Source organism: Ambystoma mexicanum, chromosome 12 (genome assembly GCF_040938575.1).
Source record: "Ambystoma mexicanum isolate Mex_15411 chromosome 12, UKY_AmexF1_1, whole genome shotgun sequence".
Lineage (NCBI taxonomy): Eukaryota > Metazoa > Chordata > Amphibia > Caudata > Ambystomatidae > Ambystoma > Ambystoma mexicanum.
The window spans coordinates 1,002,785,875-1,002,812,081 of NC_090936.1; positions in this window are offsets into that span (position 1 = coordinate 1,002,785,875).

The following is a 26,207-nucleotide window of genomic DNA, read 5'->3' on the forward strand; positions in this document are numbered from 1 at the left end:
TCCTGAACCACAAGTGTGTCTGTCGACTTCTGGGACTTCAGACTGTCCTCCTACTACCATTGACTCTTCAATAATCCTGTCCACAGCTCTGCAGTCATCGTTGGCACACGTATCTTCGATCAATAAAAGAGTGCTATGTCTGCCAGTCACCCAAGAGCCTTCACCATGTACGCAGTCAGAGCCAAAGACCTTGACAAGTTTGTCTTCAGCTAACAAGACGGCTCCAGCTTGCATGCCCTCAGCCTCAGAATTTCCTCTGGCATGTTTGTCTTCAGCTACATTGACTCATCCAGCAGATTATCCTTCAGCCATGGAGCCTCCGGTAGTACATTCTAAGTGCATGTCTTCGGTCCCAGAGCCTACTGCTAGTTTGGCTTCAGTTCATGAGAGACCTGTATCCTGCTCAGCCTCGCTGCCAATATCGGAGGTGTACCTGTCTACACTGTCAGATCCTGCTGCATATTCTTCTGCTCCAGAGATTCCTCCTGAATCCCAACCATTTACTGATGAACGTCCATCTTGCCCTTCTTATGCTTCAGGGGGATCACCAGAATGTCTGCCTTGTACACAAAACAATTCTCCCAACTACTTGACTGTAGCATCAGCGCCTCCCGAATATGCAGCATCTGAGCCTGAGACTTCTGCCAGCTCTCTCGTCAGAAACATCAAGCCGGCTCATGACTCGGGAGGGCCATACATGCGAGGCCGCTGGACTTGCCTGGAGTATTACGAGAGAGAAACGGATGCCATCCACCACGGCCCAGTCACCGAACGAGTAGCCGACCAGGATAGCGGGCTGGACGGTCCGCGTTTGGAGTCCGATTCGGATCAACCGCTTGACAACCCTTTTGTTGCCGGATCCCACATGAGCCTGAGGGAAGGGACGGGCACGGCCCTCCAGCTGCAGCACCAGTTGGGTGCTAGTAGCCAAAGGAGGGGAATGTCTGCTGCAGTTCAAGATGTGCCTGTTTTTGCTCCCGCTGCTGGTATGCCTGATGTTCCGAGTACTGTGTCTAACACTCCTATCAGTATGCCAAACGTTCCTGCGGTTGTATCCCACGTGCAACAAGGTGGCTACTTGACTGGCTACATGACTGTCAATGGGAGTGCCAGCCTCGTACAACCCATTGGATCTCCAGACCTCCAAGGCAAGGAACTTATGCAGGTGAATCTTTGTCACTTTCAACCACAAACCTTTACCCAGATGGATGACAGAGTATCCGAACCTCTACCTCAGCCGCCACCTTCCTCTTCCGAACATAAACATTTCCTGAAACCTGCTGTTTCCTCACCTCCTGTGTGTCCACTCTCGGCAGTGAGGCTAACAGAACTTCTACCGTTGTCTAAGGCATGTAGCACCAGCCTGCCTCTCTCCTCAAGGATGTATGCATATCCTCTTCCAGTGACTAAGCTTCCTGGACCTTCCAACTCTGCTTCGGGGCCTGCAAGTCCTTCATGCCTTTCTTCGACCCATGAGTCTCTTCCTCACCGAAAACCCACCTATGGCTCTTATAGACTGCGGCCTGCTTCTATTCATTCCAGTCCTTCTGCTTCTGCCCGTGGGTCATCGTTTCCGTCAGTGCCACTTCTGAAGACAAAGCGCTCCTGTCATGGAAAGAGGATGTTTTGTGCGAGTAACGGCCGCCTGGAGTCGGCCGTGGAAGGGGGTATAGTGTCACGGCTCGCTCCCTTCGCTCCCGTTCCCACCACTTGGGGGCATGTTTTGGGGTTTCTTCCCTACTGGACATTTCCTCCGAACCTTATGCTACAGTGTCCTGATGAATTGGGAGCGCTAAAACCTTATTTCCCAAATTACTTCCCTTCCGGATCCATCCCAGGTTTTTGGCAGCCAGCATGCTACTGCTACTATAATCAAATGACTATGCTTCCCAGAATGCCTGGCTCACTGCCTCACCTCCTCCCTTGCAGGACAAGGCTGGGTGGAGGATAGGCAACACCTGTGGCTGCAGGTGCAGCAGGCGACACGCCTGAGGGGTGTGCTCGTTAAGCAGCTTTAAAAGCCTCAGTCTGCTTCAGTCCAGCGCTGGTCATTGTTGCAGCGTTCCTGTCGTGACTGGTCCCTTGTTCCTGGTTCCTAGTTTTTGTGCCCAGTTCTAGTTAGTGTTTCTTGTTCCTTGTCCTGGAATTCCTATTTGTATGCCTAATTGATTTCTGCCTTTTGGAAATCCCTTTCTCCCTTTCTCTGTCTGCAGGCAGCCTTTCTCTGAGCTTTCCTTTTGTTGTAGCCCAATTGCCTGTGTTCACTGTTTCCTAGAAATTGCCCTTTGCTACTGAAAGACTTGTTGCATTAATCTTTCCTTTACAGGTTTAGTTTCCTGCCTTTTCACCTTGGATGGGTGGGAAAGTTTCCCTTTTGAAATCGTTTTCACTGCTCCTGATCCTTGCCTTCTATTGGGATCCATGCCATGTTTTCCTTTACACTTTTACATTTATTTCCTATTTTATTATTAGGTGTGGGAAGCTGTTGTAACTAGCTCCTGTGTGATTATCTTTTGTTTTCCACACTGTATTATTCCTTCTTGCCTCTTGACTTGGGTTTAGGTATTTAGTCATCCTCACTCTTTGCCTTTACTGCCTTCTGGGTTCTTGTTTGATTTACAGGGTTGTGGGTTAGTACTGACTTTTGAGTGGTCTTTCCGGTCCTCGTGAATACGGACATCCAAGTGGTCTTTCCGGTCTTCGTGAGTACTGGCATTCATGTGGTCATTCCGGTCCTTGTGAGTACTGTTTCCAAATTCCTTATCCAGTACCGTCTAGAGTGTCAGCTTACAGATTCTGTCCCTGCTTGCCCTCTACGTGGGCTTAGCGCTGTCAGTATCTGTAATAGCATAGTGGGTAAGGAGTTTGCCGACTTTCCTTTCAGTCATAAGGAGGTTCTAAGTGCTTACCCTACATTCCTTTTCTTATAGTGGTATACACGAGTCTTGGGTATTGAATGCACGTTGTTATATTCAAGGTTGTTTACTGTGTATTTTGTGCACATTTCCCCTGCCATATTCATCGCCTTCTTCCTTTCCTGACATGGCCCCAAGGAGGGAAGTGTCCTGGAGATGGTAGCCACATGCATATTCATAAAATACAAGGGAAAACAATTCCAAAATAGAAGAGAGATACTAGATTTATGGAGACTATTTGAAGAGGTGCCCCCACTCAAAAAGAAAGACATAGCACCAGAACAGCCCACCACTATCACCACTCCCCTGGCATCAAACTAGAGTGAAGGTGAGGGTGGGGGAAAGAAGGGTCAATAGAGTTAACGCGGTTGTACCCCCTCCTAAATAAGCCAGTGCCCGCCGAGGGTATAGTGTTCCCGTGTATGTGTCAACACCTACCCCCGCAGCTGCCCCACGACCCACTGCACCGCCACCATATGATTGCCCCAGGACCAGCGGGCAGGTAAGTACAGCCACAGTAGATATTGAAAAACTAACAGAAGACTTAGATTCCCGACTCTCAATGGCCCGGAGTGAGCTATCTAGAATACGAAACATATGTGAACAAGGTGGAACGAGCATGTTAAGAACAGAGCAAACGCCAAGGACACAAGCACTTGACAGGTCCTCCGAGGAAGGGTGGAAAAAGGGGGAAATACTATTCCGAATACAGGAAGAGCCAACTAAAATAATAGAATTGGAACCACATGCGCTCGGAAAAAACACAGGGGAGGAAGGAATGGCCACTGCGGGAATGGAAGAGCTGTGGTGTGATATAGAGGACGATGAGCTGGAAGCTGGAAGACTGGGGGTAGCAGCAGGGGGAAGATCGGAAAGGTTGGATGAGACACCTCTGGGGAGGTCCATGGAAGAAGAGTGGACTGGGAGGCTAAGAAACAGGATGGGAAGAATGGCCACGTTGGGGAGAAAAGGGTCGAAGGTGAGTGTTGGAAAAGGAATCAAGAATAAACTGCAGCTTCCACTGATACATAGAGGAGGTGGGAGGCCAAATTACATACCCTGGGCTCAGATGGATAAGGCAAACTTGTTACAATTATTGCCCCCACGGTCGGGAGGAGCAAGTTAGTCGATATATGCATTTGAGAAGCATACAGCGGGGGTGCCATTAGCAGTGGGTGATGTCAAAAGTGTGTTGGTATCAGCAGTGGTTGACCAAGCAGACAGATTTTGGGCAAAGGCTTGTTTCCCGTGAATAACATTAGATAGTGACCGTCATGATGGATCCTCCTTCAATACAGTACGTGCAAGGATCTGGGATGCCTTCAGAGACACCTTTCCAGACACGCCAGATTTACAGTCAGTAATGCAATGTACAATGAATGATAGGGAAGATGCCATGGATTTCATTTTACGGGTGCAGGAGATGTGGAGAGCGGAGACGGGTACGGCCTGGGATCAATCAACATCCCTATTCTAGAAGTTCAGAAAGCACTTGACAAAATAGCAGGGATCGAAGAGAAGGGCTGGCCTGAAATTCAAAGTATAATAGTTCACCACTGCAAAAGAATCAAAGAAAGGGAGAAGGAGATAGCACAGAGAAGGTTGACATACGAGGCAAGGTTAATACAGACGAAACTGGTGAAGGTCGCCGCAGCTGTAGCAGCACTCCCCACAGATAGGGATGCGGAGGAGGAGGGCTCAGTAGTGATACAAGGAAGGATGGCAGCAAATTGGGCTGGCAATGGGCAGTCACAGTGGAATGGACAGGAGCAGTACGGAGGACCGCAGTGGCAAGTGTGGAGCCCCGGGGAGGAAGAGGTGGTTACAGAGGGCGCTGAGGGGGTGGTCCGGGGCACAGAGGAAATGGCGGGTATGGGGGGGCAAGGACCTAGAGGAGGACAAGGAAATTGTTGGAACTATGGGAGATGGGGACACTTCTCACAGGAATGTAGGAGCAGGCCAAACAATAATTACCAAGATGACCAGCATTATGGTCACCCCCACCCAGGGAGCCCATATGGGTTACCAATGGGAGGGGGGCAAGGACAGCAGGAGCAAAGGTGCCCAAAACAACACAGAGAACAACCACACAATGTCCAACAGCACCCACAATGCCGCGAACACATGCCATACACACAGGGTAACCCGTTTGCCACAACAGCAAATGGTGCACCTGCACCATATGGGGGAGAGGCGGTGGTATCAGGAAATGTTTTCAGCCAAGGGGGGACCACGAGACACCCAGCATAGGACAGCCCACAGAGAGCACTTGCGTGTCCAGTACTATCGACGACCCTCGATGCAGCAGAGGAACCATTGATAGGGGCGGAGATAGGGAACAAACAATTCATTTTTATGGTGGATTCGGGAGCCGGACAATCATGCTTACGTGTCACGACTTGCTCCCTTCGCTCCCGTTCCCACCATTTGGGGGCATGATTTGGGGTTTATTCCCTACTGGACTTTTCCTCCAAACTTTATGCTACAGTGCTGTGATGATTTGGGAGCGCTAAATCCCTATTTTCCCAGCTACTTCCCTTCCGGATCCATTCCAGGTTTTTGGCAGCCAGCATGCTTCTTTAACCAAATGACTATGCTTCCCAGAATGCCTGGCCCACTGCTCCACCTCCACCCTTGCAACACAAGGTTGGGTGGAGGATAGGTAACAGCTGTGGCGGCAGGTGCAGCAATCAGCACACCCGAGGCGTGTGCTCGTTAAGCAGCTTTAAAAGCCTCAGTCTTACTTCAGTCCAGCGCTGGTCATCGATCGCAGTGTTCCTGTTTTTGACTAGTCCCTGGTTCCTGGTTCCTTGCCTTTGTACCTACTTCCTTGTTCCTGTTTTCTTGTTTCCTCCGCCCTGAATTTCGGATTCAGGCGCTAATTGATTTCTGCTCCCTTGATTTCCCTTTTTGTCTTCCTCTGTTTGTAGGCAGCAATTCTCAGTGCTTTCCCCTTTTAGATGCAGCCCAGTTTGTCTGTGTTCTATATTTCTTTGACTCTGTCCTTTGCTGCTGTTACCCATTTGCCTTAGCCTTCCTCTTAGTTTAGTTTCCTGTCTTTTCCATGGAGGGGTAGGGAGAAGTTTGCATAGGTTATTTCGTTTTTCCCTGCTCCTGATCCTTACTTTCTAGAGGATCCATTCCATGTTTTCCACTGCACTTCTGCATTTATTTTCCCTTTGATTATTAGGTGTGGTGTGCGGTAGTAGCTTGCTCCTGTGTGAATGCTTATGTTTTCCTCACTATTTTGTAAACACTATTCCCACTTAGGTATTTAGTTTTCCTTCCATTGCTGTTCTAGCCTTTCGGGGTCCCAGTTTCTTCAACAGGATTCGTGGGCTAGCTGACATTCAAGAGGTTTATCTCGTCCTCGTGAGTACAGTTCTTAAGTTCCCTTATGTAATACCATCAAGAGTGTTAGTACACAGATCCTGTCATTGCTTGCCCTCCACGTGGGTTTAGCGCTGTCAGTACCTGTAACAGCAATTGGGGGTAAGGCGCTTGCCGACTTTCCTCGCGGTCAGGTGCTTACCCCACATCCCTTTTCATATATTGGTTTTGATGTCACACTCTATTTGCACTCCTGGGTTCTAGCATACCTGAGTCGTAGTTCCTGGGTGCACATTTCCCTTGCCATATTCGCTGCCTTTGTACTCGCCTGACTAATCCTGACATTACGTGAGGGCAGGCTTCCGCTATCTAATCGTAAATTGGAGATGCAGGGGTTCTCTGGGGTGGTGGTCGAAGTTCCTTACACAGAAGAATTGGATGTAACAGTGGGGGGTAAAACAGTGAGAGCACCCCTATTGCACTATGAACAATCCCCGATCAACTTATTGGGGCGGGATCTCCTCAGTAAGCTTAACATGACTATCTCCTTTACAGAGAGAGGAATAGTTTGCTCAACACCAGGGATTTGCCCTATGCAAGTAATGCTGGTAGTGCACGCGCGAGCAACAGCGCCAGAAGTGCGCGGCATACCAGTGGACCCAGATATGTTCATTCAGGGGCTAAAAACATTGGCACGGGTGGTCCCAGAATTGAAGCGCCTAGAATGGAGGGCGCCTGCAGAGTTTGTTTTCCGCCCCATAGCACGCCCGGAGATAGTGCCCGGAACAGTGATGTCATTAGACTTACATGCAGTTCAAGTCTCAGACCAAAGAATAGCAGTCATTGTAATGGACATACACGGTTGCGAGTGGCGCACAGTGTTGTGCATCAATGCTGACATTGCACTGCGAGATTTGTCAGATGAAGACCTCTTCACAGATTCAGATAGTGATGGTGAAATAATCATGGAAATAGCAATCTCTTGTGATATTGTGATAAGACAAGACAAGTGCAACTAATGGCAGTGGTAGGAGCACCACCTTCATTCTTTGATGATGACATGCAGTCACCGGCCCCCATGATGTGGGACTATTGCATGGGGTGACACCAGTTAAGATAAAACTCAAACAAGGAGCCATACTGCCCAGGGTAAACAGTACCCCCTTTCCCGGGAAGCAGAAGAAGGGATAAAAGAAACAATCACTGCATTATTATCACAGGGAATAATAGTGCCCTCAAACTCACCATGCAATACTTGTATCTATCCCATTAAAAAAGCAAAGGGAGGGGCTTGGAGGATGATCCAAGATCTACGCCCACTCAATGACGTCATTCAGAAGGAGTTCCCCCTTGGTCCCCCATCCTGCATCTATCCTATGCAGCACCCCAAAGGATGCGTCTCACTTCACAGTGGTTGATTTGAAAAATGCATTCTTCTCAGTACCACTCGCGGAAGAGTGCAGATATCTAACAGCATTCACATTGGGAGGAAAAAGGTATGAGCACTGTATACTACCCCAGGGGTACTGTGAAAGGCCAATCATATTCAGCAGAATTCTACACGAAGATCTAGGAAATGTGACAACAGATAGCACAATTATTCAGTATGTGGATGATTTGCTGATTTGCGGAAAAAATGAGGAGTGCAGAAAAGATTCTATCACTCTCTTGACATTGTTGGCCCACGAAGGTTACAAGGTAGATAAAGGAAAATTACAATATTGTCAGCGAGAAGTGTTTTACCTGGGACAGCTAATTTCAAAAGACAGTAAGAGAATCATACCAGACAGGGTAGCTGCCATCACAGCAGTAGACAAAAACAGTGAAGGAAATGCAAACATTTCTTGGCATGTGTAACTACTGCCGAGCATGGATATTAGATTATGCAGCATACACAAGGTAATTGCTGCAGGGACGCAAAGAAGCTCAAAGAGAAAACAAAGAAGTACAATGGTCAGCAGAACTAGATGATGCCTTCACATCACTCAACGAACTAATTTCAACCGCACCAGTACTCGCGAACCCAGATTATGAACATGAGCTCGATCTGTTCTCACATTGCAAGGGGTCCCTCATGACAGCAGTACTGACACAAAAGACATCTTTGGGACACAAGCCCCTGGCCTACTACAGTGGCACACTGGATGCAGTAATGCAAGGACACTTCGCTTGCGAGCAATCTCTCGCAGCGGCAGCATTCGCCATTGAGAAAAGTGCAACAATAGTGATGGGATGTTCCATGACACTGTTCGTGGAGCACTACCTATTCGCAATCCTGGAAAGATCAAAAAGCACACTCACAACACAAAGAGCCACAGCGTATGAAATAATTATTTCCAGCGCAAACATACACATAGTGAGATGCAAGACAGTGAACCCTGCAAGATTCATGACAGAACCATGCACAGTGGAGGACATGCAAGCGCATGATTGTAAAACATACAAAGATGAGGAGGGAGAAACCACCATGGTGAGTGAAAATGCACTGAATGAAGGAGAGGTATTCTTCATAGACGGGTCAGCATCAATAAATTCAGAAACAGGAGAAAAACACGTGGGAATAGCTGTTGTAAGATTAGAAGAAGATGAGTACGAGGTGCTAATAGAACAGCACCTACCCGCCCATTACTCAGCACAAGCTGCAGAATTAATAGCACTCATTGAAGCATTGCATGCAGCAAAGGGGTGTACGGTCACAATTTACACAGATTCAGCTTACATGACTACTACTGTGCATGGGGGATTGGCAAGATGGGGATGGAGAGGGTTCCACAGGGCAGATGGGTCACCTGTACAGCACGCAGAGCTTCTGAAAGAACTGATAGAGGCATTAAAAGACCCCACCATGGTAGCTATAGTGAAGTGCCAGGCCCATACAAACAATACTGATGTCATCTCTTTGGGAAACGCGGCAGCGGACGCTGCTGCCAAGGAAGCTTCTTACTTAATAAAAGAGAGAACAGGTGAGTACCTGATACAAAAACATGTAGAAGAGGATCTCCCAGATGGCTATAATGCCATACCCGTGTCGCAAATATTGGAGCTACAAGACGGGGCATCAAAAGAGGAAAAGGAATTGTGGGAAAAAAGGGGGTGTAGCCAGTCAGCAACAGACCTCCTATGGCGCCAGCTCAGCACAGGTAAGGTAGTGATGCCAATCAAACTATTAGAAATAGCTTTTCAACAACTACACTTTCCAGCACACAATGCAAAACAACACATTGCCGCAGAAATACAGGAGAATTGGTTTGTCCCAGGTTTGCAGTAGCAACTTTCAAAAATGGCAATGTAATGTACAACGTGCCAAATATACAATTCAGGAATGACACTAAGGAAATTACGAGGAACAATACCAAAACCAACAGGCCCCTTTAGAGAGCTGCACATTGATTATGCAGACATGGGAGAGAGATGTAATGAGTCCCGTTACATGATAGTAGTGGTTTGTCCATTTTCACGATGGGTCGAGGCAGGACCATGTGCACATCCGGATGCCAAGTGTGCCGCAAAGTTCTTGGTGAGGGAGGTATTCCCGCACTGGGGAATTTGCGACGTAATTCGCTCCGATAATGGCACACATTTTGTCAATGATCTCTTCAAGGAAGTAACAGCTTTGTTAGGAATAAAACACAAACTATGCTCGATTTATCACCCGCAGTAATGGCGTAGTTGAGAAGATCAACGGCCTCCTGAAACGGAGATTGTCTAAATTGTGTTTCTCACTCAAGAACAACTGGGTGCACTGTTTGCCCTTGGCCTTGTTCGAGCTGAGAAATCAGCCCAGCAAGGACCACCATCTGTCACCACACGAAATTGTAACAGAAAGGCTCATGCACACGGCACACTCCCCACTCCGCAGACATTCAAACGCCCAAAAAGCGCCACTGTACTGGGTGAAGAGTTCAATGAGTACTTGACAAAACTCACAAAACCAGCTCATATGATAGCAAAACAGCTCGCACCACCGTTCATAAATGAGGAAGGAAGCGAAGCAATAACGCTACCAGAAGAGAACCCAAAAGGTCAGCTAATGCCAGGGGAGATGGTGTATGTAAGGAGTTTTGTGCGTAGGTGGAATGCCTCAAGATTTCATGGCCCATACAAAGTAGTGTATTGCACGCCAACGGCAGTGAATGTGAAGGCCTGAGATATTGGATACATTTAACAGACGTGCAAAAGGCCTATGATAATGTCACACAAGGACAGGACGAAGGAGTACAAGACACAGAAGCAGTGTCACAATAAATGGAGAAACATATGTAGCTGCATTCTATCATTAGATAGTGGTACACGTTAAAAAGAAATACTGTGTAAAATGACTGTGTAACATGTAAAATGTATATAATTTTGAACATGTGACACAAAGATCTCTCTCTCTCTCTCTCTCTCTCCGTCTCTCTCTCTGTCTCTCTCTCGCTCTCTCTCTCTCTCTCTCTCTCTCTCTCTTTCTCTCTCTAATGAAAATAACATATAATTATTTTGAGGATGCTTACTGCACTTTTATGTTTTAATGTATAGGAGAAATCATGGCAAAAAACGGGCAGCCCGCACCGAATAATGTTAGGGCAGATAGAAATGGCAACGAGAATTTTGATTTGCGTAGATATTCGTATGAGTGAGGTCTGTTTGTGTGCGCAATCATATTCTTTACAATGATGTTTGGACTAATTTTTTATTGGGCTATTACATTCATCTCTATCGATATGAATGAGGGGGGAGGGAATGGAACCAACATGGGGAATAGAACGAAGATGGTTAAAGAAGGGGCCTATTTAATTTGGGATGGCTTTTAGCTCATATGGGGTTATGACACTCAGCCTGATCATGCACAGCACCCAAATGATACCAGCAATAGGTTGACCCCACGCCCAACATCCCTGTACAATGCCTCTGAATATAGTGTCTATGGTTTAATTATCGTAATCCTTCTGTTTTATCATGGCTGTATGACACTACCGCCACCCTGCCCACACCAACAGTCAATCCATCCATAGAACATGAATCCCCCACAAGTAGACAGGAAGAAAATGCAGAGATGACTGAAAGATTTCTGGCCCTATATGAGTGGGAAAAGGGGGGGTAAACAGGGCACAATACTGCAAGCAGCAAGAAATGCGAAAGGCTACCTCAAAAGCAGCAGAAGGAGGAGGGAGGTCGGGAGGAAAAAATCTGAAGAGTATTCTGGGCTGGGGCTAGACACAATAGAAGGCCCTAGACACCCACATCAATCAAATAAATGGTATGCGTATATGAGCTCCACCGCAAAGCAAACAACTAATGAGAGTTGTTACGTATGCTCCTTGATTCCCCATGCCTCAGGCACACCTAAGGTACTACTGCCTCAAGAATTGCCTCTGGCAGACGCCCAGTGTCTCCTTAATCTCACCCTATGTAGAATTAAGAACACCTTCAGGGCACACACAGTATCTTTTGAAATGCTGCAAAACGAGAAAACCTGCTACTCGAGACCCAAAGGAGTGATATGTTTAAAAGAACCGTTCTTAGTGATTAAAGGAACATTGTTTTCAGAAAATAAGTGGAAAGAGGAAGTAATAACATGCAAAGCAGAAGCACTACGAGGATTGCCAGAAGAGAAACGGCAATGCATCGAGAAAACCTGCACACCAGTTTGGACGAAGCATATCACAAAGCTAACCTGGGTGACAACCATAGAAAAACCATTCAAAATGCAAAAAAAAATCACATACAAACTATGCTTCCATGGCGAGGGGAAAAACAACATGGGCACAAATAAGAACTGCAATAGAACGCTCAGAATCCCAGATATGAAGAAAGGGACAGCAGCCCTTGTGGACACTTACTGGGTCTGCGGTAAACAGGCATACTTGCACCTCCCACAATCTTGGAGGGGCACATGTTCTCTGGCGACGCTGCACTCCGCCCTGATGGTGATTCCGGAGAGTCACATCGAAGGAAGAGAAGGCCTGCAAGCCGCCCGTCACTCAGAAAATCCACAACCAACAGAAGAACCACCAATGTATGCCCTGTCTGTGGACAACGCGCAAGGGGTGATATCAAGAAAGCGTAGATCGTCCAACTACATATCCAAAGCCTCCACAGAACTGTTGGCACAAATTCCTGACATGTACTGGCTATTCAATTCCGCTGAAACATTCTTTGCCTTCCTCGTCCCTAGTATCCAGGCGCGAGCCAACGCAAAGTGGCTGCAAATAACGCGCTGGGAGCTGATCCAACTGGCCAACGACACTGAAGAGGGGTTCAACGTGATCAAGGTGGAGCTAAGGGCCCTAAGGCTAATGACAATGCAGAAGAGGTATGTCCTAGACCTGTTAATGGCGATGGATGGAGGTGTTCGCTGAAAAATCGGGAGCGCGTGCTGCACATTCGTGCCTTCTGCAGATGCGGATAACGGAACACTATCACACGTTATCGCGGCGGTGCCCAATTTGGGGGAGCGGATGAAGAAAGAAGGTGGAGTGGACCCTAGCTCTTGGTTCGACTACATTTTTTCCTGGGAACCATCCTGGCTGGGATTGACTTCACAATGCTGATACCCATCATCATATTTTTTCTCCTGATTTTTTGTGTGTGCCAGCTAGGTCTTCGGTGCTGCGCAAACGCAGTTCCTGAATGGCGCAATGATGATGGTGACAATGGGCAACACTAGAGGAACAGCGCAAATTATGCAGGAGGCACACGTGCAAACAGGTGTGGATCCTGAACCCAAATATAGAATGGTGGCATTATACTATGACAGGGACATAGTGGATAGGCTATACCACACAACAATAAAAGAGCCTCTGGAACGAGAATGGTATAAGGAGGTATGGGTAGACTTGGAGGGGCACGGGGGATGCATATATATGACCTGAACACCAGATGAGTATGCTGGAAGGGGGGAAAGTCTCTGAGGGGTATTGTGACTGTGTAAGCTGTAGAACCCCTTCGTCTTCCCGTCCCTCCACACTCTCCTCACCTGAGTCTTCAGAGTTGCCTGCGTTCTGTAGATTCCGCCGGCTCAGGTAGTCCCGTTCTTTTTTAGGTAGCACTTGCCTGTCTCGGTGAGAAGCCACAGTGACAACTGAATAGACAGCCGTCCTGGGGCCCCTTTACCGGGAACAGGCCGGACAAAAGGGAAAAAACCCACACATGGGAAAAACCCTTAGGATACTTCTTGCAATGAGGTAGGTGAAGATCCAAGCTTGTAACCAGTAGGACTGGAAGCAGATGCGAGGTCCACAGGGTTGAACACAGGAGAGAAGTCCAATGCGACACCAATGTGAGGTGAAGGAAGCCGAGGCCACAACCGGCCCAAGGACTTAACAGGCGTGGTAAGAAGGAGAGAAAATACAGGAGAGAAAACAACGGACAGAAAAAAGGGAAGAGCCGCGAGAGAAAAGAGCGGCAAAGAGGAGGAAAAAAAAACGCCCGCCGCCGGAGCGGCGAGACTAGAAGGAGAAAGCGAAGAAGTGCCGAGGGATCGGCAAGGAAGAGGCTGCAGAAAAGAAGGCCACCGCTGAAACTTAAACGGCCGTCAGATAAGTAGAAGGAACTTAATCCCAAGGAGAAGGGAAAAGCAAGCAGAGAAAACCCGCCGCACGCCGAGGCGAGCAGAGGGCAAAACGCTGGGAGCGCAAAAACCAGAGCCGCTGGAGCGAGAACCAGCAATAGGTTGAAACGCAGCGACTGCCGGGCTTGAAGGGCAGATAAACTCCCGGCAGTGCTGTGATTGGCCATGACTTGATACCAGACACAAAGAAGGGACTAAACCTCTCTACCTGCCGGTTAGCCTCCAACGTGGAAGAAGCCGCCACCCGCGGTAGCGATTGCGGATGACAGTATGACCCCCTCCCCACCTAACCGCCCCAGGCTTCCCTGGATAGCGGCGGTGAAAAGTAACCAACAACCTTGGTGCATGAACCTGAGAAGCCGGTTCCCATGAGTCCTCCGACTCAGGGTATCCCTTCCAAGACAGGAGGTACTCAAGACGTCCGCGATAATACCTGGAATCACGGACCTTAGATACCTCATACTCATCAGGCTCCGAGGACCGTGCTAGGATAGATCTGGGAATGATTCTATGGTGAAGATCGGGACAGTAAGGTTTGAGAAGCGAGGAATGAAAAACCGGGTGAATGCGGCGAAGAGATGAGGGAAGCCGAAGGCGAAAAACTACAGGATTGACTTTAGAGAGAATAGTGAAAGGTCCCAGAAAACGAGGAGACAGTTTAGAAGGCCTTGTCCATCTGGGCAGAAACCGGGTGGACAACCACACCTGATCCCCTGGCTTCCATACTGGACATTCTTTCCGATGTTGATCGGCACAGGATTTTGTCCGTCTTCTGCTGACCTCTAAACTCCGCATAGCTGAAGTCTGGGCTTCCTTAATATTCCCTAATACCTCTTCTACCGTCGGGGAGTTGGTGTAGCTGGGAACCTCCGGAAACACGGCACGAGGGTGAACCCCATAAGTGCAGAAGAAAGGAGAGAGTCCTGTGGCAGAATGCCTGGTATTGTTGTACGAGAACTCTGCCGTGGGAAGCAGCGAGACCAAGTTGTCTTGATGTTGAGATATATAACACCTTAGGTATTGTTGCAGGGTCGCATTCAGGCGTCCCGTCTGACCATTGGTCTCCGGGTGAAACCCCGAAGACAGAGCTCTTTCAGTGCCCAAACGGTTTCAGAAGGCAGTCCAAAACTTCGAGATATACTGACTTCCCCGATCCGAGATTATCTTATCGGGTAGACCGTGTAGCTTGAATATATCTCGAGAGAAAACCTCTGCCATCCTAGCCGCAGTGGGCAGACCTGGAAGAGGAGAAAAATGTGCCAACTTAGAAAAGGCGTCTACCGTGACCATAATGCAGGTACAGGATTCCGATACCGGCAAATCGACAATGAAATCGGTAGATATGAGACCCCAGGGGCGCGTTGGAAGTTCGACCTGAGTGAGTAGACCCAACGGTTTTCCCAGGCGATATTTGGCTCTGGCACAAATTGGACAAGCCTTGACATACTCGTATGTCTCCTTTCTAGCGTTTGGCCAAAGAAACGTTCTAGAGAGAAACTCAAAGGTATTCTCGGCCCCTCTATGTCCGGCCGAGCGAGAGTCGTGACTCCACTTCAGGATTCTAGAACGAAGAGGACCTTTGGGAATGTACAATTTCTGTTTGTAGAAAAGCCAGTCACCTCTTTGTTGAAAAGGAGAGGTAATACGTAGGGGTAGTTGGGGCTTTTCCTGAATGAGGGCAGTTTTCACCTCTTTAAGGAAAGAGCCAACAAAGGCTAGAATTTGGTTGAGTTTGAACATGGACTCCCTCTTGATTTCCAGGTGTTCCTTGGTGGAGTCTTTGCGGGATAAGGCATCCGCCAGACTATTCTGTGATCCCGGGATATACGAGACTTGGAATTCAAACTGTGCAAAATGATGGGCCCATCTGGCCTGCCTGGAATTTGAACACTCCAAATCTTGTAGTACCTTGAGGTTCTTATGGTCGGTCCTAATCAGAAATGGATGTCTGGCTCCTAGTAGGAGATGGCGCCACTCTTCACAGGCAAGTTTCATGGCCAGGAGTTCTTTCTCCAGTACCGAATAGTTGAGCTGGCTAGGAGAAAGAGTTTTTGACATGTATGCCACGGGGTGTTCCACTCCTAGGATGATCTGGAGCAATACCGCTCCTACAGCTACCGCAGAAGCGTCGGTCTCCAAAACAAATGGTTGTGATTGATCAGGATGCTGGAGAATGGGGGCAGTACAGAACAATCTCTTGAGATAATTGAAACTCTTCTCTGCCTCTTCAGACCAAAAAATTGGAACAGCCTCCTTCTTGAGTAGGCGCGTAATCGGGTATACTACCTCCGAAAAGTTTGAGATAAATCTGCGGTAGTAATTTGCTAATCCCAAGAATCTCTGGACTTCTCGGACTGAAGTAGGAGCTGGCCAATCAAGAATAGCATCAACCTTGGTTTGGTCCATGGCCATCCCTTCTTCGGAAAGAACGAATCCGAGATAGTGAACCGAGGATACTGCAAATTTGCACTTCCCGCCCTTGACCAGCAACTGATTTTCCTGAAGACGAGACAGAACCTGTGTGACGTGTTGAATATGTTCCTCCATGTTAGGGGAGAAAATCAGAATGTCGTCGAGGTATATTATAACCGAGACCGACAGCAGATCTGAAAATAGCCTATCCATGAATCTCTGGAATGCAGCCGGTGCGTTCACTAAGCCGAACGGCATCACTCTGTACTCAAAAAGACCGTATGGAGTTCGAAAAGCCGTCTTCCATTCGTCCCCATCAGCGATGCGAAGCAGATGATATGCGTTCCTGAGATCCAATTTGGTGAAGATTCGAGCCCCTTGTACCGCCTCAATAATGTCGGTTATGAGTGGCATGGGATACCGATCACGGATTGTAACCTTATTGAGGCCCGGTAATCGATACATGGTCTGAGATCAGTCGTGTCTTTTTTCTTGATGAAGAACAGGGAGGCACCAGCTGGTGACTTCGAAGGTCGAATAAGACCATTCTCCAAGTTGGTATCCAGATAGACTCTTAATACCTTCTTTTCGGCCTGAGAGAAAGAGAGCATGCGCCCAAATGGAACCAGTGCATTAGGTTCGAGATCGATTGAGCAGTCTTCTGGCCGATGAGGAGGTAGCTCAGCGTGAAGATTCTCTTGGAATACCCCGGAGAATTTTGTACAAAAATGAGGAAGCGCGTGAATACCTACAAGATCTTTGGAGAGAACTCTAACTGACTGTTGATCTTCCCTGGTATTGGGAGGAAGACAGTTGACCGAACAGTACGTGGAACAAAAACTTAGTCGATTTTCCGTCCAGTTGATATACGGGTTATGCCTGCGCAGCCAAGGAATGCCTAGGATTATGGGGAAATGTGCGGCTCTAATAATGTCGAACTGCAGGGCCTCTGTGTGTTGGTTGATGACCACAGAGAGTTGTTCAGTGGTATGAGTGATTAGTCCAGACGACAAAGGTGTACCGTCCACTCCTTCCACTTTCTGACCCACCTTCCGAACTATCCGAGTGAGCCCCATCTTGTCAGCCCACAGAGTGTCCCCAAAATTCCCTGCCGCTCCACAATCCAATAAGGCTAATGTTTCCACCGGTCTTCCATTTAGATTCAAGGTAACAGATAGTACCATCAGTCGGGAATCCTCTTGGGATTCTGAAGCCGACACCGAAAGTGTGACATAGGGACGCTGAAAAAGATCGGAGTACCCCCGGCTGCCCGTCCCTATTGACGCCGAGGGTAGTCGTTTCCCGCCTTCCTCTCCGGTACCTCAGAGCAATCCTTCAGTACATGTTGATCGGAACCACAATAGGCGCACAACCTTTTTTCTCTTCTTCGCCTTCTCTCCGCTGATGACAGAGGTGCTCTGGTAGCTCCGATTTGCATCGGTTCTTCGCTCTGAGTAGAGGAGAAACGTCCAGAGGGAGAGTGTGAAGGAGGGTTCATGGGATTTCCTGATCCTCTTTGCTTCCTGCGTTCTGTCCTTCTCTCTTGGAGACGGTACTCAATGTGGAGAGTGGCAGCAAGTAAGTCCAGAAATGTGGGAGAGCGTGGAGATCTGGCTAGCTCATCCTTGATCTCATCTCTCAACCCTCTCCGGAATACAGCATATTGTGCTTGTTCGGACCATCCCGCTCCTGCTGCCAGTGTCTTAAAGGAGGAGATGTACGACAGCACATCTAGAGCACCCTGTCGTGCATCCAGCAGGTCCTCACCTGCAGTAAAAGATAGTTCGGGTCGCTCGAAAGTCTGTTTCAGTAGGTTCTGAAACCCCGAGAAATCCTGTAGAATGGCATTACTGTTAGTAACTAGCGGAGTAGCCCAGGCTAAAGCATTCCCTGTCATATTTGAGATCATAAACCCTACTCTGGCTTGGTCCGTGGAGAAGGTGTGTGGTCTGAAGGTGAAGTACACATTGCAGGCCTCCAGGAATTCCTTTACCCTCTTAGGTGAGCCATCAAATCTTCCTGACGAAAGAGCCATAGGAGGCAATTCCGGGGGATGTGAGGGTTCCCGGACCGCTACCATCTGTTTTAGAAGGGCATTCTCCGTCTTGACCCCCTGTAATTCCAGTGACATGGCCTGAAAAGCCTTCCATAACTCCTGAACTTGTTCTTCGGCTGACATCTTGGTCCTTAAGGGCGTTTCAATCTGTGACTGTGTAAGCTGTAGAACCCCTTCGTCTTCCCGTCCCTCCACACTCTCCTCACCTGAGTCTTCAGAGTTGCCTGCGTTCTGTAGATTCTGCCGGCTCAGGTAGTCCCGTTCTTTTTTAGGTAGCACTTGCCTGTCTCGGTGAGAAGCCACAGTGACAACTGAATAGACAGCCGTCCTGGGGCCCCTTTACCGGGAACAGGCCGGACAAAAGGGAAAAAACCCACACGTGGGAAAAACCCTTAGGATACTTCTGGCAATGAGGTAGGTGAAGATCCAAGCTTGTAACCAGTAGGACTGGAAGCAGATGCGAGGTCCACAGGGTTGAACACAGGAGAGAAGTCCAATGCGACACCAATGTGAGGTGAAGGAAGCCGAGGCCACAACCGGCCCAAGGACTTAACAGGCGCGGTAAGAAGGAGAGAAAATACAGGAGAGAAAACAACGGACAGAAAAAAAGGGAAAACGGGAGAGCCGCGAGAGAAAAGAGCGGCAAAGAGGAGGAAAAAAAAAACGCCCGCCGCCGGAGCGGCGAGACTAGAAGGAGAAAGCGAAGAAGTGCCGAGGGATCGGCAAGGAAGAGGCTGCAGAAAAGAAGGCCACCGCTGAAACTTAAACGGCCGTCAGGTAAGTAGAAGGAACTTTATCCCAAGGAGAAGGGAAAAGCAAGCAGAGAAAACCCGCCGCACGCCGAGGCGAGCAGAGGGCAAAACGCTGGGAGCGCAAAAACCAGAGCCGCTGGAGCGAGAACCACCAATAGGTTGAAACGCAGCGACTGCCGGGCTTGAAGGGCAGATAAACTCCCGGCAGTGCTGTGATTGGCCATGACTTGATACCAGACACAAAGAAGGGACTAAACCCCTCTACCTGCCGGTTAGCCTCCAACGTGGAAGGAGCCGCCACCCGCGGTAGCGATTGCGGATGACAGGTATGTAGAGCCTGGATGCCAATAAAGGGAACACCGGCGTGGGATGAAGCAGTTGCTAATGAAAAAGAATGTCAGAGGTTAGGCGAGTTACAGTATTCGTTACTTAAGTAACAAAAGGGGGGAAATGTATGGGAGGACAGGTGTTTAGGACCCCCCTCTGCCACATTGCCCACCTAAGTGAGGCTCATGACTCGTCGGCAGCCCCCCATGCACCTGGCCCCGGGAGCCAGGGTGGCTGCGGATCGACATGTGAGGCTGCACGGCCCGTAGTGAAGCATAACATAGACACCATTTTGTAACACACCAAGACTCAATTTTGAGCACACTAAACCCAGGCCCAAGTAGAACAGCCTGCATACAAACGCTGCAGCTCGGCCCCTACTTGACCACGCACAGAGTGTCCTGCACTTCCCCCCGTCCTCCCCCCATGGCAGATACGCTTAAGGCCCGTTCTCACAAGCAACTAGATGCGAACAAGTAACAGAACAAACACTGTATCATTTACCTTCCGCAGTACATCATTGCTCTAGAAATGACCGGACTTGTAGTTGGGGTCTGAGAAAGAACAAAAGTCGTCCCTATCAAGTATACCTCGACCCTGCGCCTAACCCCCCTCACTCGTGATATATGGTGCTCATGACCCCCAGCCCCGTTCTCCCAGATGAAGTGTTAACCATATATCCTAAACTCTCGAGCCTCCCAGTCTTATCCATGCTGCTAAAGGATGTGTGTTAAAAAGTGTTAAAACGTATAATGCAAGACACTTGTATTAAAGCGACGTGATCCCCGCTCACCCCCGAGACACCTCCATGTTCTAAGGCCCAGTGTACGACCACTCGAAACTCTGCTCAACTAATGTTTGCTGCTATTGTAAAAAGAGTAACGGAAAAGCAATATATAAAATGCTTGTGTATGATGTGATGAAATATGTTGTATTGCATGTAAGCCACCTAGGGTATTGAGCCACTTTTTACTATAATCAAAATGTTAGATTAACACATTGCTTTCTTGCTCCCGAGTATATAACCCAACCTGACACTACCTCACGTTTGTTATATGTTCACCTTTCTCATGAATTGCAAACATAAGACCGACTAACGTTATGTAATGTATGTGCCAATGAAAAACTTCCATTGTTAGGAACCTAGTAATGTGAGCACATGGAAACGGCAGAAATGTGTAATTCACCTGATGCCCCCAGACCTAACATCTGTCCTCTCTAATAGTATGTGTGCAGCCCAGTGAATAGAGACTCGCACAAAGTTGCAAGGCCTTCTCCCCCTCCACCCGCCAAGGCCCGCCGGGGCTCACTGGTGTTCGAACAGCACAGTTTCACCTCCCCACATTCCTGCTGGACCCGCTTCAAGTATTTACCTCCCCCATGTCAGAGGCCGCCATACAACCACTGTGTACGGCCATGGCCAGGCCAAGTGAATTACGAGCTACCAGGTCCTAAATCCCGCTGCCTTTGAGGTGCCAGCTATATGCCCCCTCTGACCTAATGGTATTCCGGTTCACCCCAAATTCAACAGACCACGAAGACAGTTATCCGTCCTTGTGCAAACATCCCCCAGAGCCATCATTTACTGCATCTAACAGGATAAAATGATTAAGGTAGCTTGACCCGTGCCCCCTGATAAGACACCTGGACCCATGAGAACTGGACCCTTTGTTAGTGACAACTTTACGATGATGTATGGAGGAAGCCTCTTATTGCATCCTGCTTTCTTATGTCCCCACACAGGTATTAGATTGATGTGTTAGAAGTTTTACCTAACAACCTGGCATAGATGAGTGTGATGAATGTGTATGAAAGGCCACAAGGGCAAGTTTCTAGAACCAAAGTGGTGAATCTCCGTTGACAGCCAGTGCCCTGGAGCTCCACCCCGACGAGCCCAGCTGACCCAAGCACTTCGTGATGCCACTACGTGGACCCCCGCCAATCATGGAACACCGAGCATATAGACAACATAGTAGCTAGACGTCGCCATCCAATCCCCAAGACTATGTGGCCCCTATGTAGCTTAGCTCATGCTTGACGTGTATTTGTAATATAACTGACTGTCTTTGCTATTGTCAGACAGAGTGCTCTCAGAGTTTGCAGAGTCCTTTGCATGCCCTATATTGATTTAGATAAAAACCTTTTAACTTCACCCGCACTTGGTCATGGTCTCATTCCCTCCTGGGGTGTGTCCTTTATTGCCTTTCATTGAGGGGGGTTTACTGCCTTATTGGGGGACGCTTACTTTCATACTCAAGAGCCCAGGAATCATATCTCTCCAGGACTGAAATCTCTGCATAGGCTCCCGGTGGCAGTGATGATTCAGTTCAAAACCCTCTGCAGTTTCCACAAGGCCTTCTGGTGCCTGGGACCTCAATACCTTCAACTCTCTCTTCCTAAATATCTTCCCTCTCAAGCTCTTCGCTCATCCGCCGCTAATTCCCTCAGGGTCAGTCGCTTCTCCAAGCAGCGAGTTGGTGGTAGATCTATTTCTTCTGCTGGGGCCTCCGTCTGGAACAGCCTCCCTGCCTCTCTGAAACTTGAGGAGAACCAACTCTGGTTCCGGAAGCACCTCAAGACCTTCCTCTTTGCTTCTGCTTTCTCTCCTCTGATAATCTCCTGGCTGAATCTGAAACTGCACTGGTTACCTGGCTACCCTCTGATCTCGGGTCCAGGTCCACTCCCCGCCAGTTGCACACTTGCACTGCCCCCTGGCAACTGTTGCACTCAGGGACTGTTTCTGTATCCCTACAGCCCCTACTAGCACTTGATCCCTGATGTCTGCTCTTACCCTTGCACTTGCCACCAGCTGGCCACACTTTTATTTATTGTCTTTATTTATTTTACTGTTATCCTATGTATTGCCCTGCCCCCTTCCCCTTCCCCCGCACTTTTCCCCTTCCCCCCTCCCCTGCACTTGCGCAATCTCAATGTTACCTGGCCTAGTAGGATCGTTGTCTGTCCTCCCTCTGTTTCCCCTCCCTTGCCTCGTCGCGCTTGAAACACTTGTGTATAGGCGCGTTATAAATGCCATATCATATCATATACCATGGGTGCATGTCTTCCGTGTGACACTTCTTGAAATGCAAGGTGTTACCTGTGATTGTCTTGCGAACCCTTCTTGTGCAGTCAGCATTGTCCCTCTTTTATCAGTTATGACCCGTCGTTCGGGGGAAAACGTGGGGTCTTCCTTTCTGCTTGGGGGTTGTCGCATGACCACCTGGTCTACCACTTGTATATCACTTTCCTTGGCTCCACACCTGGCATCCGCCCTGTCCTTCATTTTCCTTTTCTCTTCCTGGTCATGACTCTGAGGCTGGTGCTCGAGGGGACTCTTGAGGTGTGCAATCAGGCCTTCCGTTAATATGGTGGGTGTCATGATGCCTACCCCCGGGGACCCAGACCAGGTCCAGCAACCCCGGAAGGAGGCATCAAGTTATTTTGAGCAAGCCCAAAAACCCCTGCTAGGGGCTGTTGGGTGCGGTCCTGGCGCCTATGGCGCCACGCTCATATGGAGAGTCAGTCCTGGCGCCATAGGCACCAGGATAATAGAGTAGAACTTACCTGATGCAGACCATGCTGCAAACTTACCTGATGCAGACCATGCTGCAAGAGCTCCAAGCCAAATGAGGCTTGGAAGGGACTATTTTACCTTGGGACTATTTTTTACCCGGGTGGGGCTGGGGAGGAATACTTACCTGGGACTACTTTGGAGGCTATTTAAACCACGCCCGAAGAGCAGCACATGCTTCGCGTTATTCTGCATCCAGCAGCGTAACGCTAACCGTGTCTGCAAGCCTGCATCCAGTCTTCTGCCACGCCCGCCTCGAATCTGCAGCTCCTAGAAAAAGGGGAAACAGAAGGAGAAAAGATTAGAACAAGAGCAATTCCTTCAATCCTTACCTGAATTCCAGATCCACCGCGCCTTTGAGCTGGAAGAAAGAAGTATTTCACGCGCATCGCCTCGCCTACTGCAGCGATACTGTTCCCGCCGCACTCCGGCACCTAAGGGGAACACAAGAACAGCAAAGGTGAGCCAAGGGAATAAACAGAGGCAATAGTAACTACCCCCATAGACTTACCTGATTTACCGCCGGGGTACTATTCCTCTTCAGGGGTCGGCGCAGCCTCCATAGCATCCTCGCCGTACCCCGGCCCCTAAGGGGAACAAAAGGACAACAAGGTGAGACAAAGGGACAAACAAGGGGAATCCTTCTCACCACAATAGACTTACCTAATTTTACCGCCGGAGGCATTATTCCCCGAACTTCATATTTTCTCTCCGCACCTGAATAAGGGAGAAAGCAACAGGTTACATTCTGGCCTTATTTTATTGAACTGTGTTGGATAAGACAAATCCTTACCTGAACTTCGTCAGCTACCACGAGGAACTCTTCACTGGGGTCAAGCTGCAAACTGCAAGGAATCGGACAAGAGTGAAAGTCAGACATTTGAACTCTTACGAACTACAATGTTATGAAACTCACCAAATCCTTCTAACCAGTGAAGCAACTGATTATCTACGCGCCCCTGCGCTCGATGCAGGGTGGAGAGCTCATCCTTCCAAACCATCAGGTGAGACTTTAAGAAGGGACATTAGAGGCGATCAGTGGGGAGAACAGCAGGGGGAGGTGGGGGTTAACTCTCAACTCCACGGGTGGTTAATTCCCTTTCTCCATTTACAGAAGAATACTCCTACAGGCCAAGCAAACCAAGCTGGGTGGGCCAGTCCAGTCTGTCATCTCGGCACTACACGTCACATTGGTGGAGACCACAGCTGTCCAGTTCGGATCGACGCCCCTGTGGGAGCCAGGTGAGCATAACAGTGGGACTGCCCTCCCAAACATGAGGTCACCAGGACACACTCCAATGGTGCTGTGTGAAGTGTGGTGGTACTCTCTAAGCAGCTGGTAGAAAGCCTGTTCAAATGGGCTGTTTGTGACATTGGCCACCTGCAATGCTCGCTTAATGTTCGCCATGAGCCGCTCTGCTATTCTGTTGGTTCGTGGCCACAGCAGTGTAATCCTCTCATGTTGAAAGCCCATGTACCTCGCAAAGTTTGCAAAGTCCTAGATAGTCGAAGGAGGGCCATTGTTGGATTTGATGACTTTGAGTAGCCTGTTTGTCGAGAGCATCTGATCCAGTATGGTTATGACACAGATGAGAATGTTCATCAATCAGTACCTGTACAAATGACCCATCGCGCAGTGGCCCGAAGAAGTCCCTGGCCTGTTCCTCCCACACTCCCTATGGGAGTGGGGACGTGTGCTGGGGGCTAGGGTGAGGTGGTGGTGCTACCACCAGACATGTGTCACAGGTCTGGATCATGTTCTCCACCATGGCACCCAGTTTAGGAAACCAGACCTCTGTCTTAATAAGAATTTCATGGACACCACCCCCCGACTCCCGTTGCCCTTCATTAGCGAGATGAATCACTCGTTGTCGGAGCGTGTATGTCAAACTCCTGAGTGAATACCCCATACTCCTCCTCACCTGTATCCTCTATTGAACTGTCCAAAGCTTCTGAAGTCTTGTTTCTCTGCGCATTCCTCTGTTCTATGGGTTTTTTCTCCTTCTTCCTATGAAGATAAGGATGCGCTCCCTCGGAGGCCACCTTGACTGATGGGTTTAACCAGACCAGGTGAACCCCAGGGAGCAGGACCCAAACGTCTCAGGGAAAAAGCCTCCTGGCATAAAGAAAACCCTGGTAGATGGTGTTTAGAAGTTGGCTCCAGAATTAATGATTGTTCTTGTTTTCAGGTAGAGTTTTAGAGCACTGTGAAAATCAGAGTCTTTGACAAGTAGAGGAGAACTCTGGGAATTGTAGTATCATAGGAAGTACAAAATAAGCAGAAGGTCTACTGGCTGCCTTCTTAAGTCTGCAGAAGGATGGAATGCTTGCAGCAAAGAACAAGTAATTAAACTCAACAGGAGAAAAGAAATGCAGTAAGTGAGAAGCAACCGCTGCTAGTGAACGCTGTACGTGAAAAAATTAGCCAGTTGTACGACGTTGAGAGAGGAGGGAGAAGGTAATGGCTCTGAGGAAGGAGATGAACAACGGAAGCCGCGGAACAAGAAAGGAAAGAAAGAAAAGTAAAGTTCTCTCGCGGGCGTCGCGTACCAGAGGCAAGGGCGAAGGAAAAAGCGTTGCGACAGAAGAAATTCAGAGTGAGTCAATGGCGCCGAACAAAAGGTAGGAATGTTCGAACGCCGTGCAAAGATCAGAATACACGGCCACCGGAGTCCGAAAACCTCAGTTGCTGTAGGGAAGACAGCAGGGAGTAGATAAGGGACAGTGTGTAACAGGGAAACAAGGTGAAGCAAAAGCAAACAAACCACTTTACCTCAAAACTGAAAAATCACCCGAGTGCACGGAGAAAACAAAGCAAGGGGAAAACCGAGAAGGAATGCAGAAATACAGCGCTGGATAGCCGATGCGAGTCACTGGTAACAACACAGACTCTGAGTAGGAACCATAGACGATAAAACGCAAGGATTGTATCCCAGATCCTCGTACATAAGCAGTAGGCAGCCATATCGAAAAAAGACTAGAGCTTTACTGTGGAACTCCGGACCACCATGTTACATGTATTTCCACCTTTGCCAGCACTTCCAGGGGCGGTTTATGACAGTATGCCCCCTTCTGTACCCGGCTCTGCCCGGTTTGCCAGGGTACCTTCTGTGGAACTGTTGAAGAAGTCGGGGAGCATGAATATACCTTCTGCGTTCCCAAGACCTCTCTGAATCGGGATAACCCTTCCAATGCACCAGATATTGAAGGGTGCCCCTGTGGTATCTGGAGTCGTCTAACCTGGTGACTTTGTACTCTTCAGGCTCTTTAGGCTTGGGAACGGAGCTTCTCT